General features: G+C 49.0%; 1 protein-coding gene across 4 annotated transcripts in view; it reads right to left on the bottom strand.

Moving 5' to 3' along the window:
• DAAM2 (dishevelled associated activator of morphogenesis 2) overlaps positions 1–23,075 on the bottom strand; it is a 118,113-nt gene that overhangs the window by 64,335 nt on the left and 30,703 nt on the right. Inside the window, exon 1 of one of the 4 annotated variants that reach the window (XM_032339830.1) lies at positions 6,951–7,235. The exons of the other annotated variants lie outside the window; for them this stretch is intronic. The gene's annotated coding sequence lies outside the window, so the exon portion shown is untranslated. Of the gene's footprint in view, positions 1–6,950; positions 7,236–23,075 lie in introns of those variants that run through there. 4 annotated transcript variants of the gene reach the window in all.

Here is a 23,075-nt window from a genome sequence, read left to right as displayed (position 1 = left end):
TGCTGGTCCATCTCTCAGACAGGGCTCGGACCCCCTGGTTGATGGGGCCCCATGCTGTGACTCCCCTGCCAGCCTCAGGACAGTGCTCAGAAGCATCTGGCTTGTAGTGCAAGTCTCCAGCAGGGCTGGGGAGGGAGCAGGGAGCAATTTCAAAAATAAGCAAGTTCTCTTTCCAGGACTGGGGGAGCTATTTTTAGCAGCCGCCTAAATTACGGTTCCCCCTCTGCTCTGGGAAAGGCAAAAAAAGCAAAAGTAAACTGTCTCAGCCCCAGGGTCCCCCTCCATGCAGGTTGAGGGGTGGGAGATACAGAGCCAGGGGAAACAGGGATGAAGAAAAAGAGGGGTCTTTCTGGGTAAGCAAAACTGAAAATTCCCCAATGTGACATTTCTCTGACTCGGGGGTGTTGTGTGGCAGTTGTGGATTTTCCCAATCCGTTTTCTCATTTTGAGAAATGATAAAGAGAACATAGATTTCTTTGTCTCACCAGGGTAGAAAACAAGGACATAATTGCTCTCCTATGTCCCAGTCAAGCATGCGTTCATTCATTCATCCATCTATGCCCTGAGTGACCGTCATGTGCAAAGCAATATTCTGGGTGCTTTGGATAAACCCAACATCAAATTCCAGCCCCACTGGGTCTACAGATTTTCTGGGGAGGCATGGGCATAAACAGACCCCAGGCCTAAGCACATCCACCCATGGATGTAGCATTGAAGCTGAGAGTCAGAGGAAGGAAAGATGTGGGTGCATCTCATGGGGATGGTCCAAGAAATCATTCACAACAAAAGGCGTGCCAGAGGGAGGACTTGGTGTCAAGAGAAACCCCAAGTTGAGCATGAGGTGAAGGGAAATCACACTCACCTTTGAACCATGTGTTTTCGGAACACAGACGCCTCTCCCACCCCAGTAGCAACTACACATAGAACTTATGACTGCCCCAAATGTCATTCCTCATTGCAAGAACCATGAGAGATCACTTCTTACTGCTATCCGCCATTTACTGAAGAGACACCTTGTTCCCGAAGAAAGGATTAGTGTCACACAGTGTTTTCAGCGAGGACAGCTCTTGAGCTCGCAGCAAGAGTTAACAGGAGGTGGCTTTGAAATGGTTACAGGACAGCACGTACTCCAGTTAATTTTATGCAGTTATGATTTAATACGGCATCTTTACCTTTGTTTACATTTCTCTCAACTGTGGTGGCGCCGTGAATGGTCTGTGTTTGTGCAAGCTTTGATAAATTTTAACTTTTTGTGATAGATTTGTGTCTATTTTTTGGTAGCATATCAGAGAATAGAGTAGCATCTACAAAACTTTTAAACATTCATGACCTACCGAACTTTTTAATTTTTTTTTCTCAAGATTTCCAGGCTGTGTAGTTCATCTACACTTTTTTTTTTTCAAATGGCTGAAAATGTCCAAAAAACTCTTCCAAAATGTTTACTGAAAAACAGCAACATTGAAGTGGACCTGCACAGCCCACACACATGTTGTTTGAAGATTCACTATTATTTTCTCAGGCTGAAATGTAGGACTTAAAGAGGGGTGGTGGAAAACAAGATTGGGGCCAGATAAAGGAAGGCCTTGAATGCCGGGTTAAGGAAGGGGAAGTCACTGAACGATGGTTGGCTGGCTGACAGAAGCAAGATCTTGAGTTGGGATTCAGATCAGAGCTGGAATTTGGATAGGCAATTTCTGGTGGCCCTGATGGAGGGCATTACAGGAAAAAGGGACATCAGAGGGAAGATCTAGACAGCATTTCTGCGTGAGTAAGAGTTAATGAGGCCCCACACTGTCGAGAATGGAGGGGAGGGGATGGATGCTAGAGATGTCACGGAGGGGTGTGCACACTAACACATGTGTGAGCTGATGAGGGGGCTTTGGCAAGACATGGACTGGACACAGAAAACAAGGACTTGGGCTGAGATTGAGTGGGAGTGGTGGGGAGCTCTTTGGGCAACAGCTGTGAAGTAAAAGAGAAGAAGGAATTTCCACTCCAAGTCTCTGCTACCCATTAGAGCCAGAGGTCGGGGGTTCCTGGCCAAAGGGAAACCACCCTACACGTGACATGGGTTGCCCCTCCCTCACAACCCTGCTCCCTCCCGCCCCCCACCCTGCCTCTGCTTCTGGGAAGCCAAGTCCCTCCCCTGGTTCACACAGATGGTGCTGTCCTTACTGAAAGGATGCAAGGGAAAATAGCGCACAGCCTCTTCCCCGCACTCCTACATCAGGACACCCAAACATGCTGAGAACCCACATTGTTGGAGGCAGCCCAGCTCCCTCCTGACCACTCTTCCTGGTCCTCTTCTCCTGCGGTCCCAGCACAAAAGCATTCTCTCCCTCAGGAAGGCAGAGCCCCCAAGGAGCTGCCAGGGCCAGTCAGCCCTGGGACCCTCAGCTGGGCTATGTTCATGGTCACACTCTGGACCCTGGGCTGAGTCTTCCTCAGACATGGTGCCCCCCCGCCCTTGTCATCCTGCTAGGCCTTCCCACAGTCCTGCATTTATACCAGAAAAGGCCCTGTGTGTGGCCTCAGGGCTCCACTGGACATAAATCCTGGACCACAAGCACATTCCAACTCTCCAGGGTAGGAGGCAGGGGGAGGGGGACTGTAGGAACTGGGGGAGGGGAGATTAGGAATGGGGTTGACCCCTAGAAGGTAAATGTGATTGAAAATGTAGACCCAGGTGACCTCTTGCTGCCCTTCACTCTTGTTTATACAATTCCATCGGTTCGTTCATTCATTCTAATAAATACTCATTGCACACCTAAATACCATGGAAAGGGTGTGAAAAAATACCCTATGGAAAGGGCTGGAAAAATACCATGGTAAATGGGAGCTCAGTTTGGTGGGGAAGAGAATCAAGCAGACCAACATACTAAAGTGTAGACATGGTTAGGATCAAAGTACAAATGTTTGAGTGTGAGGAATGTTGGTGGAACTCCATCCCCACAGGTGTTCTATTCCTCCCAGAGCACTCTGCTCATCCTAACGGTTTAGTGGGGACATCCTATAGGAGAATAAGTGCTGGGAATAATCAGGGTGCTATCCAAGATTAGGACCAGATGTCCACCCCAGGATTCATAATATAAGAAAAGACTGAAAACACCCAAACACCCAAACTACTAAACCATAGGGGATAGTTTAGACAGATGAACATAGAGACATCAAATCGTACACATGTGCATATGTGCTGCCTAAAGTAATTATACTTGGGTTGCTGGAATTTGGGGTTATTTTTCTTATTTTTCCAGATTTTTCCAAATTTCCTATAATGTGAATTTATCCTTTTAATCAGAAAAAAAATGATGTTCTTTTTTATTTTATTTATTTTTTTTTAAAGATTTTATTTATTTATTTACTTGAGAGAGAGACAGTGAGAGAGAGCATGAACGAGGAGAAGGTCAGAGGGAGAAGCAGACTCCCCATGGAGCTGGGAGTCCGATGCGGGACTCGATCCCGGGACTCCAGGATCATGACCTGAGCCGAAGGCAGTCGTCCAACCAACTGAGCCACCCAGGCGTCCCTGATGTTCTTTTTTAAAGAAGATAAACCCTAGACTACAAAAGAGGAGGCTTAGGACTGAATCCAGTCTCTGCCCTTGCAGGCTACCTGGGACAAGAGAGCATAACTTCTTTGAACTTTGTCAGTAAATGAGAAGGGCAAACTCCATGCTCTTCAGAGCTTCTTCCAGCCCTGACACTAGGTTCTGTGCCACAAACTACATAAAGTACTAAATAATGCTGTTCAACCAGATCCTATCCCCTGAGCTCTGATGAGTTCCTCATTCACCCGTTTGCTCATTCCTGCAACCACCACTGCTGTCGGCACTCCCTCCATGCCTGGCACTGCTCTTGGTGCTGGGGGTGCGGAGGCAACTAATGAAACACGCACTGCTCCTCTCCTCACAGAGCTAGGTCTCCCAAGCTCAAGGCCTCCTTCTACTGCTCTTCTCTTCCACCCCTAATGCCCTATCCCATTAATGATTCTTGCCATCACTTTTCCAAAATGCCTCAGGGATGTGTGTTTCATTCCCAAACACCACATTCCAGACCTGATCCAATCCCATGTAGTCTCATGCTGGGACCAGTGTTGACTCCACATGCCTCCCCTTCTCAGCATCCTGCAAAAGGTTTTTGACTGATGTCTCCAGGAGCACTTGATTCTGCATCCCTTGGGTCGACATCCCTCAGAGTCCCCAGTCTAAACTGAAAGCCATCTGCTTTAATCATTAGATTTGGCCATTGGGTGGGACTCACAAATTCCATACCAACCAAAGCTTGAAATCAGATCTACACCCTACAGACCAATGAGGATTAGAAGAACTGGTACTCTCTTGCACCTGCTGGTGGGAACATAAAATGACATAGCTATTGTGGAGAATGGTTTTGCCACTTCTTAAAAAGTTAAACAGACACCTCCATATGATCTGGTTGTTCCAATCCTAGGTATTTACCCAAGAGAAATGAAAACATATGCCCATATAAAGTCTTATTCATGAATGTGCTTAGCAGTTTTATCTGTAATAGCTCCACACAGGGGGCACCCAAATGCCCATTAACAGGGGATAAACAAATTGTACAGTTACCCATATAATAGAATACTACTCCGAATTTAAAGGGAACAAACTATTGATACATGAAACATGTGGACAGAGCTCAAAATAATTATGGTAGGTTAAAAAAAAAGTCAGAGGAAAAAAGGATTCATATTGTACAATTCTGTTTATCTAAAGCTTGAGAAAATGTAAAGTCATCCATAGTGAATAAAAGCAGCAGGAAGGGGGTGGATCTTAAAAGGGCATAAGGAAGCTTTTGGGGATGATAAATATGTACATAATCTTGACTGTGGTAGGGGATTCAGAGGTATGTACATAGCTTAAAACATATCAAATTATGTACTTTAATTAATAAGATTATTGCATGTTAATTATACCTCAATAAAGTTCTGAAAAACAAAACAGGTCCATTTATAGCCTCACACCATCAACCCACCAAGGGCTCTGGCCACTACAGTTGGTTACTCTCTAGAAGGTTCCTAATGTTATACACTACTGTAAAGATTCTAGGTAAAACCTGAGAGGTGCAGGACGGGAAGAAGGAACCCCCCAACCCAGGCCCAAACGTCAGCTGATCTGGTCCCATCTTGTAGGAGGCACAGTAGTGGTAAACTGTAAAGAGTATAGACTTTCATTAAGCCTGTGGCTATATTACTTAGTCCCTAAAAGCCTCAGTTCCCTGTGGACACACGGATGACGGAGCCCACCACGAGCGCCCTATGAAAGGACATGTATCATGTGCCCAGCTCAGCACCGGGCACATCCCAGGCCCTCAAATTCTGTTCCCTCCTCATCTCCCAGCCCTAGGCTCCTCACAGTGGTGCTAAGGTTCATAGCTCAGATGACAAAAGCAGGAGAAGCTGAGGGACTCCCAGGAGTCAAGTGAGGAGGAGGTTAGAAGCCCAGTGAAACTCAAACAGGCACAAACCTGATTCCATGGGGAAGTCTCTGGGGCTAGGGCTGAGTTCACAGCAGCCCAGGGCCTCTGGGTGGGTCGAAATGGACACTCAAAGCCTGGGTTACAGTCCTGGAGTTTGTTAAAAGCATTAGAGATGCTGAGGGGAGTTGAGAAGAGTGGCCATGACATGGAGTTTTCAGGAAAAGGGATGGGGAAGGATGTGGATTTAGTAGGGTGAGAAGAGGAAGACACCTGACCCTGGTACACTACACAGGTAGGTATAAGAAAGGCCCAGAACTGACCAAAGAATAAAAGGAAAGAAGAAACTAATGCATGGGAGTGTGTGAGAGAGTTCAACTCTGTGATGCAGAGGTGGCTATGCAGGATGGTTATGTGTGATTCGTGTGGTGTGTGTCTTTATCTGTGTGTGTATATTTTTGGTCTATGTATATGTGTGTTCATCTCCAGGAAACAAATACATGGGATTCTACGGACTTTCAAGTCTCAGCAGAGAGAAGACCCAGTTAGCTTCCCAAAGTACAGAAGCAGAGGAAATAGCAACACCACGCAAAATCAGCCCCCTTAGTTTATAAGAAGTTACCCAAGCCTGACACTCAGGAAGTATCACTGTAGGGAACGCAGTATTTGGCCTTCAGTTCACTGTGCGCCTCACTATGGCCTGGGAGGGGGGAGACCCATTCCAAAGATGCTTGCCCCTGCCAGGGACCCAAGACCAACATTCCCATTCATAATCTCATTTCATCTCAAGAAAGCCCAGTGAGGTCAGGATTTCTGATTGAGGAAACACCGAGGTTCAAGGCTAAGACGGAATGACATCCAGACTGGGGCTCTTTCCTGTAACACACCATCTCATTCCAACCCAGTCACTATTCCACTCCAGGTACGTGCATATGCACGTCCCTGTGACCACGTGTATCTGTATCTATGGGTGTATGTGTGTCTGTGTATATGCGGGTCTAGCAGGTATAATTAACTGGGTTTCCTTTAGGAAATACACAATCTCTCAGCCTCTGCTATTTGAAATATATCCTCAAACTAGCCCATGCACCACACTTTTACAAGATAGATATTCAAAACATTTCCAGAAAGAAGGATTCACTTAAAAATAGGTTGGGCTCAAACTTCCACATTGGCTTTTACTGAACTATCCTGCAAAGATGATATTATGGTTTGTCTTTTTACTTATAGGGAAATTAAGGCTTAGAAAAGGTAAGCAACTTGCCCAAATTAGTAAAGTACATAAAACACGTGAGTCTCAGTTCGGTCCATTCCAAAACTCAGACACGGCCTCTCCACGGCACAGAGATGGCAGGGTGTGTAAACAGTTGGTGCCCCCACAGCCATGGCAGCCTCCTGTGGTGCCCCGTCCCTTCCCCATCACCCCATGCCAACTCTCAGGGGACGACACAGCACTACTAGGACAGAGAAACCCTGTCCCACGACCACAGAGAGCAACCCGGCCCATTATCTTACCACACACACTGAGTCATAGAAGGGTCCAGGCTGTTTCCTCCTCTGGGTCAGCTTCTTGGGCGCATGTGCTGGGCAACCTCAGAAGGGCCCCCTGCTTGCCTGAAGGCTCTCCTGTTGTTGTCCTGAATCTCTGCTAACATTTGAACAAGGAGCCTTGCATTTCCATTTTGCACGGGGCCCCGCAAATCGTGCAGCTGGCCCTGCCCATCTTCCCCGGCAGGGAGCTCAGGGAGCCTTTCCCAGGAAGAGCAGCCCCGCCAGCCACTCCCTGTGTGTTTCCAAAAATGTTACCCACAGCCCCTGAATGGTCAGGACAGAACAGGGACAAGTTACTTTAATCTGGAGTGGCTTCCTGCCTGCCTGGCCTTGATGGGCAACTCAGTAACTGCTAGACAGCTCCTCGCCCCGTGTCTCCTCGGTATCCCACCTCACTCCTCCGCTCCACCACATCCCCTGGTTTCCAACCATGTTGTCCTTCTCCTCCTTAAATGCACCATAGCTCACAGGGTTGAAATTCCCAGAGAGCATGGGCATTTCCGCTCAGATCCCCAATTCCCCCCATGGAGCATTTTCAAGCACACGCAGCAGGAACTTGATAAGTGTGGATGGATTTAAATAAATGGCAGCATTTCCTGAATTCCTGACCCTATCATAAGACATATCAATGTGACATTACATTACATATACACAGAGATTGTATTACCTTCTGCAATGGGATAAGCACTAAATACAAGAGACTGTGTTAGTTCTAACTCTGCTCCATTTGGGCTCACGATATTTCCCCCATCCTATTGTCACCATGGCCATCTCTGCTTCCCCTTCCTCCTCTCCCACCCTTTGCAGATCCTCCCTTCTTTAGGCAGCTTTCCTGATCATCCCAACCTACTCGAATTCTCCAAAACACACTCTGAGCACTCTTTGTTCTGTTTAGAGGACACCTGACCATATACCACATCACAGCACCCCCATGTTATTGGATTTCTTGTGCTAACTTAAATTTTTTACATCAGCAAACTTTCCTCCTTATCTAGGCTCTGAGCCCCCACAGGAATGGTTCTTGGCACAGTGCCATGTATGCTGCAGGTCCTCTCCCCGATGGAAAGACGTCTAATGACAGTAAGTGGTAGTGGGGCAGAAAGAGGAGAGAAAGTTATTAATTCCCAAGAAGGAAATCCTCTTGGCAAACTCAATAAGCTCAGGTACTTCGATCCCTTCTCTTCTGGAGTCCACAAGAGGTCAAACACATCCAGACCTTGGCCAGATACCCTGAAGAGGCATTGCAAGTGACACTCAGCAGGAAGCAAAGGCATGCTCCTTTATGAACCTGCATGGTTAAATCACACCTTGGCATTCCCAGACAAAAAGCAGGACATTTTCATTTCTGTTGGTGGCTATTTTCTGCCCCCCTCCATCCTACAAACAAAAGGCGTATGCCCTGTATAAAAGGCATAAGAGGTATTTTTCTTCTCTATGCTTTGAGGAAAGGGATGTTTTCTCCAGGGGAATGGGGACCCAGGCTCCAGGACTTCAGGCTCTGGAAGCCAAGCCGCCCCTCCCAATGGCTACAAGCCCCAGGAGATGTCTTTGTGTAGACTCGCTCATTTCTAACCCACCTTTCTTGGACTGACATCCCTGCAAGCTCTGCCTTGATTCTCTCCACCAAAGGTGCTTTATTAACCTAGGAGGACTTCTCATCTGCCCCCTTAGTGCCCAGCCATAGAGGCCCATGACCCTCCTGAAACCTCACTTCTGGGTACCTCTTCTGCCCTGTCACCCCTCTAGAGGCTCGTTAACCTGTTCTCCCTTCCCCTTGGTATTTCGGAACACTGAAATGCTGATACCTGGCCCCATGGTCCAGGCTACTCTCATGCCTCTGACTTCAACCAGCTGCTTCCCCCTGTCTGGAGCAGCTTCTCTCTGGCCTTCCCCAGGTGCCTGGCCACTCACAGGGCAAGCCACACTCCTTTCCCCACAGGCGGGACTTAGACACCCCTCCCTGGCAACCTGCGTCTCTCCCACCATCAAACGTCAGACAGACCTGCTATTTCTTCCTGAATTGTGGTCACTATCCCTGGAATGTGACCTTCTTGGGGTCGGGGACAGTGCCACATGGTTTATCAGGAACCCACACAGAGCCTGGCACTCAGCAGACCTGCCCGGGCTTTGCCAAGGTTCATATCTCTGATCTCCGTCCTGTTTTGGTCTTTCTCCCTCCAAACAAATATTCCATGTCCTTACTTCAACTAATCCGGTGACAGTCACTCCCAAATCCACCTCCCCCCATGCTCCACCTCCATATGTCGAGCTCCCCACCTCTCCATTTGGATGTGCTCACACAATCCCACCAACTTCCTCTCAAATGGACTTCATGTCCCTTCAGGCCACCCTGGCTTCTTTCAGTGAAAGACACCACAGTCCTGAGGTCCAAAGCTATGGAATCATCCTAAACTCTTCCTCTGTTGTCTTAAGCCCTGCCACATGCCAGGATTTTATATGCATTATTTCAGTGCAATGAACACTTAGAAGTGGATGTTCACATCCTGATTTTACACAGGAGGCAATGGGTGTCTCCAGCAAGTCAAGGGACTTGCCCAAGGTCAAGCACATAATCCACTGAGCTGGGATCCGAGGCAGGCGACCTGTTCACACCTTCTTGGCTTCAGGCCCAAACCACCAACAAGCTCCCTCCTAGGAGCACATCATGGCTTCTCATCCCTTTTCCCTTGATTTAGCTCTTGGTTTGCCCACTCTCAGGAGATCTCCAATGATAGCACACCCTCAGGGGCTGAGCAAAATGACAGGTTCCAGGGCCCTGAGCTCTGAGTTTGAGTCAGCAAGGACCCAGGAATCTGTATTTTAACAAGCTCCCGGAGGGACCAGGAATGCAAGTAGTTTCATTCTCTCTAGGTTCTCTTACCTCCTCTTACACCAGCATCTGTCCTCAAACTTCTTCACGATTCACCCCTTCTCTCCCGAGCTGCGGTCAGGTCCTCCGGTGTCTCCTCACACCTCACAGTAGAGGAGAATCACAGGGCCCGTTCGAAAATGTCAACGCATGGATCCCAGCCAGAACCAACTAAAACGGAATCTCTGGGTGGGTATCAGGCGAGCAGTTCATCACGCTTTACCCCAGATTTCCCTGGTTTGAATAATGACAGTCCCATATCGCAGGGGACCTCTCAGTCCTGGGAAAACCAGAACAGTAGTGACCACATGGGCTCTGGCCTTTGTAAGCCTCCCTAGGTGATTCTAATTTGCAAAACACTGGACCACATCTGGGTCCAGAGGAGTCTCTCTCACTCAGACAACTGCCACAGGACATTCCCTAAAGCTGGAGTTCATTTGCCTTTTGTTTTCATTTAACTCTGGTTATCTCAAAATGTCTCTCTAGACCAATGGCATCCCATTACCTGGGAACTTGTTAATAAAAAGTAGAGCTAATTCTAAATCATTTGCTCTTCTCTCGGGTTCACTAGATCTTTGGCAAGTCCCTCCTGAGAGCCAGTGGCATTGACAGATTTGAAAGAAGTGGAGTTTAAGGAGTTAACTGTCAGGCATGAGAGGGTGTGATGGTGGAGATGGTTTGAGGCTGGGAGGTCAGTCCCCAGGGAGGTGTAGTGGCGCTCAGAGGGGGCCTGGCTTTGTGTCAGATGCAACAAATGTTTACTGACCACTAACTAACCAGCAGGCTTGTTCATGCCACTTCACTAAATTCAATACTAACATGGTGTTGGGTAAAACCTGCTGCCTTCTCTTGCTTGAGCTCAGGACCATTTGAGAAAGGGACGTGTGAAGCTAACAGATGGAGGTCACAACATCAGCCAGGCTCTGATAAAGCTGTACAAGTATGCAGCTTTATACCTCTGGACAAATGGACTGCCTAACATTCCACTCAGTGAAGCCAGCACATAGGTCCAGGCACTGGCATAGGAGGGTTGACCGTGGACCTCACATAGGAGTGGGCTCATCTCCCAGAACTGGCCAGACACACCCACCCTGCAGACAGAAGATCCCAGAAAGGGGCAGAAGTATTGGCAGGCCCACCTCATAACTTCTTCTAGAGTCACTGGTTAGAGATGCCTCGCCTATTCCCTAGAGGGAGTGATGGAGAGGATGAGGTGTGAGAGTGAACAGCCAGGGCTGTCCCCCGCCTTCTCCCCATGCATGTTAGAACCCTCATGCCCTTGCCCACCCCCCAGAGATGCTGGCCCGGTCTGAGGGAGGAGCCAGTCACTGATGTCTTATAAGTTTCCCTGGCAATCCTTAGGGGCCATCAGGCTTGCATAACCACCCTGGGGAGATCCTCTCCTAGAAACGAGATGCCAGGGATGTCCTCTCTATGGGTTGGATTGTTCCTATCTCACAACCAGGGAAACAAGTGCTCCGGAACATCTCTCCCTATACCCAGAGCTGGTGGACAGAACTATAAGGGTGAGTAATGGCAAGAGACAGATCTGCTTTCTCCAAATATGCAGACTTATGGGTTTTCAGCCAGTTTGGAGCCAGATCAGCTAAAGCAGAAGTTCTAGAATCTCCTGGGGGGCTTGTTAAAATGCAGTTCTCTGAGCAGCACCCCCAAGCAAGTCTGATTCAGCGGGAGGGCTGTGTAGCTGTGGGGAGAGAAGACAGGCTGATTTGGTCTCCAGCCACAGCTTTGCCACTATCTATCGGGATGACCTTTCCTGACTCCCCCAACCTCTCTGAGGCTCAGTTTCTTCATTTGTCAAACACACATCCCAGCAGTAATGACCTCGTGTGTTTTTTAGGAGATGACAGGGGACACACAAAGCTCCCCAGGTGGTGTATGGCCCATGGTAGGAATGGGGATAAACTGTAGATGTTAATTATTATTTGTAGATATTGCTATGTAGGGGTGGCTTTGAAAAGACTGGGATGAGGTTGGGGATGCAGGCAAAAATACCAAGAGGCAGAAGACCAAGGAGAGAGTGAGCCAAGTCTAAGAGGATGCAGGAAGGGGAGCTAGAAATGGAGCATAAACCAGGGCACAGAACTGGCAGAGGATGCAGGGTGGGGGCTGCAACGATCGGGCTGGGAGAGGGGCTGGATTCAGAGGCACCCAAAGTAGAACTTCCTCTCTCCAAGCTCACGATTTACTCCACCCCACCACCCCCATCTCTCTGGGCCCTACACCACATGCCTCTGTCCAGGCTCATTTGTTAGAACTGCGCCCCCCCTCACTGCACCCCCACCCCTGCCCTAGGGACTCCAGGAATTTTAGCAATGTGTCCAGTTCTTGTGCTGGAGGGAAAGAAGCAAAATAAAAGGGGGGAAGCTCTCTCTCTAGGCCTGTGTCTTTGTAGGACTTCCCACAGCCCCCTAGTCCTCCTCTCCCCCAGGAGATAGCCGTCCTGAGTCAGCATCTGGTTAAAAGTATCCAAACCAACAGGGACCCTAGTGGCCTGCCTCCCCTCATCCAACCACGAAGCTGCCTCTGCCATGTCAGCCAACCCATGACCCTTTCCTCTCTCATAACTAGACTCAGCGCTCATCTTCCTGAACTTCATGGGATTACAAGAGTTTCTCCCTCTGTGTGTACACCTATTTCTTCCATCCATTCCATAAGTGTTCACCACACACCTACTCCATGACCAGGCACTATGCTGGGCAGTGGGGATTCCAACATGAAGAAGGTACAGTCCCTGCCCCACCCCCATGGGCTGAGGAAGGGAGCACTAGATCTGGAGCTCACAGGAGAAAATGGGGGGCCTTGCCATGCTCTTCAAGTTCATGTTCTTGTTCTTCGATCCCCTCTTCTAATGTGAGAAGAGGCCCCCCAGCCAGTGGTGGGGTGCCCCAAATTCCCCTCTTCTCTCTCTCACCCACACAAAACACACCAAAGAAAATACGCCCATCACAGACATGAATAACACACTTCATGGTTCCATGCTGCTCTCCATTCTGTGGATTTTAGAAATTTGTCTGAGCCTCAGTGTAGGTCTTCTTCAATACCTGCCCTGACCTCTCTATCTGGCAACTTAATTTTATTGACCTCTTGGATGTCCCAGCACTGGAGATATAGAGAAGAATAAGCTGTATTCCTGAACACTTAAAGATCCAAGTCTAGTGGGAGAGCCAGGCACTTAAACAGTCATAACACAATATGGGACACTCAAGCAAGATTTTGGGATGTGAGCAGAATAATACATCCCCTCTAATACCTCCCAGTTGTTGACAAGGAAGATACCAGGGGAGGCTTCCTGGAGGAGGCAATCAAGAGAAGGAGTAAGTCTGAAATTGAGCCTATGCATTAGCTTAGTACCTGTCATTTCAGGCCGTCTTAATCACTCCATCCCCTCCATCTCTGAAAGCCCAGGACACCGGGGCTTTTGGAAAAACAAATCCATGTGCAAACGATGTGATTATGGGTGGATTTTCTCTCTCCTTTGATTTAGAGTTAACGTTATAATACCAAGAACTACTTATGTAATAAAAACTAAATTTATAGAAGAAGAAGCTATTTCCCCTGGCTATTTTTAGGTGGTTGCCCAGAAAACCCACCTAGATACCCACCTTGGCCTTTCACCTTCAGTGTAAATGAAGGCCAGTGTGGAGTTTTCAAATATGGCACTCCTATCCTCGCTAGCTGGGAGCAAGCAGTGCTTTAGCAGACTGGAGGGCTGGAAATCAGAGTTGTCCCAGGCTCTGCAAAGAAGGAACTCAACTGCGAGCCAAAGGCTTCTTTAACTCAGGAAGCAGAGTGGGAATGAAGTTGTTGCCCCAAATTTTGATCAAGCCCAGGGATCCAAACAGGTAGCGAAAATCATTGTTTGTGTCAAGACTGAAGGAGAACAGAAAGATGTAAGTTTTTGTGTGTGCAGGAACAGGAGAGACTCAGAAGCTTGAATAGCCCTTGCTAACGTGAATCGAGATTTCCTCTCACACGAGAGGTTTGTCCTGATATTTACTCCTGGTTGGGTTGACCGAAGCCAATACCCCTTTCTCTGGGGATTTTATCAATTATTCAAGGGGCAACATTTTATTCCACTGAGACTTGGCTGAAGAGCCTTGGCCCTGAAACTGCTTACTGAGAAGCAGATAAGACCTCAGGGATCGGATGCAGTTGAGAATCTAGAATTTTACCTTCTAAATTTGGCTCTGCTGCTAATTAGCTATAAGACCCCAGGAAAGTTAACTTCTCAGAGTTTCACCTTTTTCATCTATTCAAAGAGAGTATGACAGGACATACCCGTGACATAGTCATGAGGAGTAACTGGCAACTCAGGAATAATACTGCTTGTCTGATCCACATTATTTTATAAGGAAAATATTTAAAATATTTCCTAATATATTTTGTCCCTGGGAAATCCAGGTATTTCATTTTTTTCCCTTTCCTTTCTCTTGTACCCTTTTAATATCAGCCCTAAGCCAAGACCTTCTCTCCCCCAGGCAAAGAACACACGAAGAGCCCCCAGAAAACAAAGGTCAGCAGGGTTGGAAATGGCTGCGGAGAGGTAATGCTCTTTTCTCTAGTCAGGAATTGAGAAGAAACCTTTCCAGGACTGGGAGGGAAATGAAGTCAATGGCCATGATTTCACTACTCCCTTCCCCAACAGGGGAGTGGGGAGAGGGACAACATTAGAAACGACCAGTGACTCAGAATCCCAGAACAGGGAAACGCCTTGGACAAGGCCAGCCTTTGGCGGGGCCCAGAGCAACATGGGAAGGTTCACAAGGACCAGGGGCTGCCCTCCGGCCCATCTAGAATCCCCGCCTCTGTCTGTAGAAGAGCTAGACACTCAAGCCCTCCAGGGACAGGGGCGAGTCCCAGGAGAGCCAGGGAGCCTGAGGATGCCGAAACTTCAGCAGCAGGCTCCAGGTCTGCCTTCGAAAGCCCTAGGGACAAGACCAGACACGGCCCCTTCAGTGAATTCCAGCACAGGAGCTCCAGATGCAGGCGGGACAGAGAACACATCTGTGGAGATCAACAGGGACCCTGCGGTCCCACGGGGAGACACCCTCCCAGGGTGTCTGAGTTGGGACCTCATTGAACCAGGAGCCAGTTTCACATCAGGACAGGCTAAAGTACCTTTATTAACTGAGCTAAGATTTTTACGGCAAGTGACCGATTACAGGAAATAATTGGTTTTCCCTGAATGTGGGAGTTGTATATATTTGAACTTCCCATTTCTGTAAGGTTTTGGCCAATATTAGCTGCTATCACCATCATCAGTAACAAAATAAGTTATTCTCAAATTGACGCAGAGGGAGGGAAGGCCAGGGAAAGAGCAAAAACAGCCCTACTTGTGTCAGATCCGAGTCCTAGGAGGGCAGAGGGTGGCTGGCTGGAGGCAAGGGACAGCGAGGGGAGGAGAGGGGCAAGGTACCGCCTTTGGGCCTTACGTCCCCTCTCCTGTTCTTAGTCTTTGTAAAGAAGTCAAACCCTACAGTTTCACCCAGGTTTACAGCTAAGGAATCTCTCCTCCCCTCTACCCTTTGCTCTGTACTCACCTGGCCTGTGAGGTAGGGGCTACAGGAGTAACAGGGCTCCTCCTCTCTCACCAGGCCCCTGGCTGCAGTCACGGTCATGGTCACCAGCCAGAGCTGGAGAATCAGGTGGCCTGAGCACAGATCCCAGCACCGCTTCTCATCTGCTATCATCTCTGGCGAGTTCCCTGTGCCTTAGTGTCCCCCCTGAGAAAGAGAATCTCAGCCACATGCGTCATAAGATTACCGTCGGGGTTAACTAGCGGGCTTGATGACAAGGGAGTGTCTGGCCCCTGGCGAGCACTGTGCCAGCATCAACAATTGCACACGTTCTCAATGACTATTCCAAACAACCCCTCTGCTTCCCATTTTCCACATACACTTACGACTGTGTGAGATACCGCTACTTTTTTGTTATCTCTCTCTCCTTGAGACATTTTTGTTCATCATCGACTGTTCTATCCACAGGGCCTAGAATCACCGCCTAGCACACAGAAGGAATTCTTATGAAATTTTACTCACTTTTAACCTTAGGCAGATTATATAGAATGCCACATGCCTCAGTTTACTCATCTGGAAAATGGGGTTCAGTGCCCATATAGCCAAACTGATGTGAGGATTAAATGAGGCACCATTTGTGACTATGCCCACACCAGCCCTGGGTACATGATGGATGGGTGCTGGCCCATCTGGGAAGAAAGTCCTGCCCCTCATTGGGGCAGGGTCTGCAACGGTTAATTCCAGACTCATTTCCCCCAATGTGAGGCAAGGCTGGCCAGCAGGACAACTGGCAGCCATCCAGGGAGAGGGCAAATGTCAGAAATGGGTGCCCGCAGGGCTGCCCTGGTCCTGATATGGGGTCTTGACCCAGGCAGCTGGAGTCTTTCCCCGCCCCCTGCTGCTGAGAGACACTGCCTGGGCCTGCAGCATTTGGGAGCCAAAGAAGGAGCTGAGCGGTGGGAACCTCCACCCGCCTGGGTCCCACGCCACATCCTGGCCTTGGGGGAGGTGGGCCCAAGGCTGGGACTCGCTTCCCAGCCATTCCCGGGTGGCCTGTTCTCCCTCCGGCCCAGCTGCGCCAACAGAACCCGAGGGCTGGAGGAGCAAGTCTGTCCCTCAGCACTGCCTGGTCCCCCCACACACGACAAGGCAGACCCAGACCTCAGCACAAGGTGGGGCTTGGAGTTTGGAGCCCAGGTCCATGAGCCCTGCAGCCCACCTGCCTGCCCAGCCTACGGGAGGGAGTGTGCTCAAACGCAAAGTCATGCAGGGGACACAGGGAAGAGATGGTTTCCAGCAGGGGTTTCCTGCTTTTCCCATTTCTCACAATTCCCCAGCTTTCCAGCCACTTCCCCTAGTATCAACTCTCTGACAACGGACCCAGGAAGAAATGAAAACAGGCACACAGGCTCAGCACGGATGGTGAAGAGGAGTAAATGAAACCCAGCGTCCATCCCATGAATTCATTCCTTCCACAGTCACATACAGAAATTCTACCCGGTGCCAGACGCGGTCCACTGGGGGATATGAGCTTGAATACAACAGAGCTGCTCATCAAAAGCACTGTTGGAGAGGAAGCAGGTCCCAGTGGTGAGCAGACAGGGGAGGGGTAATGGGCAGGGTAGTGTACAGGGCGTGGTGGGAAACAGGGGAGGGGTCTCTAACACAGCCTGCAGAAGGAGGCGGAACCAGGAATCCAGGAAGGGTGATAGCACGGTGGTCTGGCAGGCAGCATCTTGGGGGAGAATAAGAAGCTGACGAATGAAGAAACCGCATCCCGCACCATGACATTGGCTTAGAATCTGCAGGGGACACTGTCTCCAGAATGATGGTGGCCTGAACGCCCATCCCCTCAGGTTTCAGGGATTTTCATTAGAAAAGAAGCCCTCCAAGAGACGCTTGGGTGGCTCAGTTGGTTAAGTGTCTGATTCTTGATTTCAGCTCACATCATGATCTCAGGGTCAAGGGATAGAGACCCACCTCAGACTCAGCACTCAGTGTCTCTCTCTCTCTCTCTCTCTCTCTGCTTCTCCCCACACATGCTCTCCCAAATAAATAAATAAATAAATAAATAAAATTTTGCGGCCGCTCTGGAAAACAGTATGGAATTTCCTCAAAAATTTAAAAATAGAACTACCTTATGACCCAGCAATAGCACTAGTAGGTATTTACCCCAAGGATACAAACGTAGTGATCCCAAAGGGCACATGCACCCCAATATTTATATTTATAGCAGCAATGTCCACAGTAGCCAAACTATGCAAAGAGCCCAGATGTCCATTGACAGATGAGTGGATAAAGAAGATGTGGTATATAGATATACAATGGAGTATTACTCAGCCACCAAAAGAATGTACTCTTGCCATTTACAACAATGTGTATGGAACTAGAGGGTATTATGCTAAGTGAAATAAGTCAGAGAAAGACATAGATCACATGATTTTACTTATATGTGGAATTTAAGACAAAAAAAAACAGATGAACGTAGAGAAAGGGAAGAAAAATTTTAAAAGATATAAACAGAGAGAGGCAAACCATAAGAGACTCTTAACTCTAGGAAACAAAACGGTTGCTGGAAGGAAGGGGGGTGGGGGATGGGGTAAGTAGGCATTAAGGAGGGCACATGATGTAATGAGCACTGGGCAGTATATGTAACTGATGAATCACTGAATTCCACCCCTGAACCTAATAATACACTATATGTTAACAAAATTGAATTTAAATTAAAAAAAGGAAGGAAATAAACCCTCTGAGGCAGGGACAGGGTCAGGTCAGTCTCCACCCTCCGAGCTTAGAATAGTGATGGACAGGCACATGGGAGGCACTTGGCAAATGTGCCTGAACGTGTCACTTAGTAAATAAACTCCTTGAAGGTAAGGTCAGGACTGACCCAGAAGAGCCCTTGCACCCTTCTTATCTTACCAGGATTCACAAAAATTCTGTTTTGCAATTTCTTGCATGCTGCAACTCTCTAACTCATACAGATAAGATACCTTCTTAGCCTCCAACACAGGTGTCTTTCCAAGGCACCAACAGTGGAGTCTGTCTCCCAAAGTGCCACCAGCTTTCCCATATGGTCACACTCCCTCCAAAAGCCCTGGGCACAACCATGAGAATCACATGCCAATGGGGACAGCAGGCAGCTGGTGCCAATGTCCACACCTGGGTCTCTACAGAAAAGCACGGTATTGCCACCCACACCCAGCTGCGGGCACACTGCAGGCCTGTGCACACACTGGTCCCCAGCACCCCCACCATAGGAATCCTACACAGAGGAAACACCAATTAGAGTGCTTGGTTTGGATACCAGCATGGAACTGGCCCCTGGGCCAACTGCCCAAACACCAGCCATTCTTATTTCTTAGAAGGAGATCATGAAGACTACAGGTTCCCCTCATTCTTCACTCAGCCAATATTTAATGAGGACTTAATATGGGCTAGACCCTGTCACTGGGACTAGGAATACACAGTTGGCCCTATCACAACCCCTGCATTCTGGAAGCCCCTCGTCTAGGGAAAGACAGGGAGAACTGTGGTTTTCATACTCTGTGCACATACTCTGTAGCACTTATGCTACATCCAGGGCAGGTCTTCAAGGCCACAGATGAAGGAGAACCTCACCTCCCTTAAACTGGTGGGGAGGGGAAGAGGAATTGGAGAAGCTATAGACATAATTGTGCTTGGAACTACATCTCGAAGGATGGCTAGGTATTCACCTCTGGAGGTACCAACCCTCCACACAGAAGGAAGGGGAAAGTTTAAATATAGGCTGTGAGAGGTGGGGCGCACAGATATGGTCCTGTGCTTGGTCATGAAGGGGAATACCCTCCTTGGATTCTGAAACTAAGCTTGGGATTTTCCAAATTCCCCTTTGGTCCATTGAGAGAATCCATTTCCAGACCAAGGAGGTCAAGGGGAAGCATACAACACACAGAGACAGAAGCAGCTCAGCAGCCCTGGGACAATTCCCCACCCCATCAAGGTCAGGGCTTCCTCGACAGACCCCTACTCAGAGAGCTGAGATGTGAGGACCACTGACCTCCAGAGCGACCAACTCCCATTCCACAAGCTCGGATGCAAAAATCTGACCCTGGGGCAGACCACCATGAATGGCGACACTCCTGATGCCTGTGTGTGAATGAACTCAGTCCCAACTTTTCTCTGACATACCCTACAGGTGACTCCCACACAGCTGTTGGGAGGCACAGGATACTGACCATGGGGGTAGCTATCCTTACCAAGACCATTTTACAGGGAAGAACACAGGATCGAGAAGCAAGGCCACTTGCCTCAGGACAAACTCATGACAGACCAGGTCTAGAACCCCAACCCCAAATTCTCAGCATAGGACTCCCCTTTCCCACTAGGGGACAGTGGCAGGCATACCCTCCTTTGGTTCTTGGCTTCCCCTTAAGTGCTTTCTCCTGAAGGTAGTGTCCATAGTAGAAATAACAACTATAAAAGTCTATTTAAAAACAAAATAATACCTCTGAAATTCTCAGCCAAGATGCACTGGTGAACATTTCCCTAAATACTGTGAGTCCTGCAAAGGCCCAACTACATTCCCCCATCTCTTTGGATGGTGTTACCTAATATTCTAGAAGCAAACTCACAACTTCTGGTCTTTACCACAAATTTTCCCCCTGAAGCCTGGAGAATACTTAGAAATGGTGTTTAAATGAGAGAAGGGGCTCCCAACAGTCCATCAGAAAGGTTCTGATCTGCCAGGTCAAAGATCTAGAAACTCTGAGTGTGCGTACAGAGATCACTACCTGCCTGCCATCAGCAGGATCTTTTCTAAGACGCAGTGAGAGGAATCAGCAGCAGCAGCAGCAATAGCATCAAGCAAACAAACCTGCCTGGTATCCAGGGACCTGGGAATTTTAGGAGAATGAGGTGATATTTTGATTTTCCAGAAAAGAAGAGCCATCAGTCATGCCAAGCTATACAACTTGAGAATTCTGATGGAAATGCAAAAAGACAGAAAGAAAGAGATTTGAGACTCCCCCCAAGCCCCAAATGACTCTTCTCCAGCTTCTGAACACCATAGAGATGCTCAACTTTTGAAAGACTTGCTTTTCCAATAGGATCTTACCTGCTCACAGAATGTGTCCTGTCTTGGGAGTGATGAAGCAAGGACTTCCAGAAGGCAGGGATCCCAGAAACTCCCAAGGGCACAAGAGGAAGGCTCTCAAAAGCCAAAAAAAAATCTGTACCAAGTGTTGGTTCTTTGGACAAGTTACACCAGATCCCGAGAGCTGGCCCTACTACTACTTCCTCCCTAGGCCATTCTTCCCACCCCTGACCACATACCCGACCTGCAGGCAGAAGCTGAACTACAACAGATATCTGATGGGGAAGGAAACTATGTTCACTGAGGTAGGCCTGGGATATGCCTTATCTCATAAGGACCCAACATGCCTACCTTTTAGGACACACATATAGTATGAGCCTCGCCCCCAGTTTCCCTTAGAAACTGGAGAACACTGGAGAGGTGAGCTAGCTGTTTCTACAGCAGTAAGATTACTCCCCCCACTAAGCAACACCACTCTTTAACGTCACGTTAAAGCAGCATCCCTGACCAGAACTTCCCCTTGGCAGGACAGCCACCTGGGCTCCACTTGAAGCCATGCCCGGGTCACCTCTCTCCACTGTCCCCCACTAGCCAGGCCGTCAGAATAACCAGGTTCTAGAGAACCTGCTTCTTCACTCTCTTGGATCTTCCTCTCCTATTCTCACCCAGCTGGCCTCCCTCCAAATTCCAGCCACTCAGAAAATGCTCTGGAAGAGGAGGGAGGACCAGAGGTTCATGTCTGGGTCACACCTGGAGCTGGCTCCCCAGGACATGGCTTCCGTAGCACCTTCTCTCATGGAGAAAGCAGTAGGTTCCCTCTGGCTCACACATTCCCATCTTCCAGCCCATCCTGCCCGCAGGGGCTGGAGGCCTCTCCCGCAGGCTGATGTGAACGTTGTGTCCTGACTCTGCAAAACCATCTCTGTCAGGGATTTGGGGTTTGTTTTCTTAATTAACTGAAAATGTTAACACGGGAGCCCAGGCACTGGCAGGGGCCTGGCCTTCTGTGGCTGCTAGAGAAAATTCTTGCTTTGAAATCTGGATCTCTCAGGTCTCGCCTCATGCCCCTCGCAGGATGTCAAAACAAACGGGACACCTGATCATGGGGCACGGGGAGTGGGCAGGCTCAGGTTTCAGGCCAGTGACGGATTTAGCTACAGACAGCTTCACTGTCCTACTCACGAGATCTTGATTTCCCAAAATTGCTCAGCTCAACCCCGAAAAGCCACCTGCTGTGGCAGGGGCTCTCTGGGGGAAGAGGAGAGGTCATGGGGTTTATGCCAAGGCAGTTTCCTGAATGCCTACTGCCCGGCAGGCCTGGTGTTGTTCTGGGGGAGACGGCCAAGTCCTACCAGTTCCGGCCCTTGAAGAGATAAGCCAGGAACAAATTACTGAAGTGTAGCACATGGAGGGTCACTCCCCAGGCAAGCGCAAAGTGACAGGGTCACGGAGGAGGAACTCAGCGTGTTGGAGGGCTGAGGGGCAGAGGGTCATGGCAGGACACAAAGAGAAACATCTGATCTGAATAAGGAGTCAACATCTCAGGAGTAGAGAGGCTGCATGAGTGGGAGGAAGAGGAAGAGGGCATTCCGGGTGGAGGGGACTGCAGGGGTGAAGGCTAGGTGTAAAGATAGAATGTGTTCGAGAATGGGCAGGCAGGCAGTGTGGCTGGAGAGAGGGACTGCTGGGGGCTTTGGAAGGACTGTGGGAGATGCACCCGGAGATGAGGAACGGGGGGGGGGCGCCCACATGTGAAGGGTCCAGTAGACCATGGGGAACTAGCAAATGTTTTTCAGCAGAAGCTATCTCCATCTGGGTCAGAGGAGGCCCAACCTTGCCCACTGCCAGGGTCATGGGCATACCTGTTCATTTACATATCATCTGGCACTGCTTTGGTGTAGGAGTCAAGTGATCACAGCAGAGACCATGGGGCCCCCAAAGCCAAAATATTTGTTCTTGGGACCCTCACAGAAAATGTCTGATGGCTCCTAACACAGGAGATGGACAGGGAAGAGAGGTCTGGAGAGAAGACCAGATGAATGCCCAGGATCCAAGTGAGGGACATTAACCAGAGAGTGAAGATACAGGGGGTCATGACTCAAAAGTAGGTGTGACTATGAGCTGCCTCATGGCCATACCCAAAATCTCAGCAGCAGAAGGAAGAAGAGATGGAAGAAGAAGTCCTAGATCTCTTGTCTCCACCTGCCTGGTGGGATGTGTGATCCTCCCGGGGGCTCGTGACCCAGCCCTGTGTAAGAGCCAAGATACAGAGCCAGCATGGTGTGCCTACAAATCACAAGAATCCTGCTTCAGCCTTCTCACCTAACAGCTGGACCCTGGGAAAGTTCTGAAATTCTAGAAAGTTCCAAGAAGAATCCCCTGTGAGAGGAGACGACCCATTACTCCCAGGAGGCCCCACACTCACCCCTCCTAGCCTTAGTACACCTTGTTCCATCTATCAAGGTTGAGAGAGGAACATCCTTGCACTGTAGGTCAGAGACACTGTGTCAGAAGTTGGGGTCCCCTAATTTGGGGTCTTTCATTTTTCCTGACTTGCATGCCCCTGAGTCTCTGTCCTGGGTCTACCCTGTTCCTGTAAGGATTGA

This window comes from Mustela erminea, chromosome 4, assembly GCF_009829155.1.
Source record: "Mustela erminea isolate mMusErm1 chromosome 4, mMusErm1.Pri, whole genome shotgun sequence".
Lineage (NCBI taxonomy): Eukaryota > Metazoa > Chordata > Mammalia > Carnivora > Mustelidae > Mustela > Mustela erminea.
This window is presented reverse-complemented; position numbering and strand designations above follow the sequence as displayed.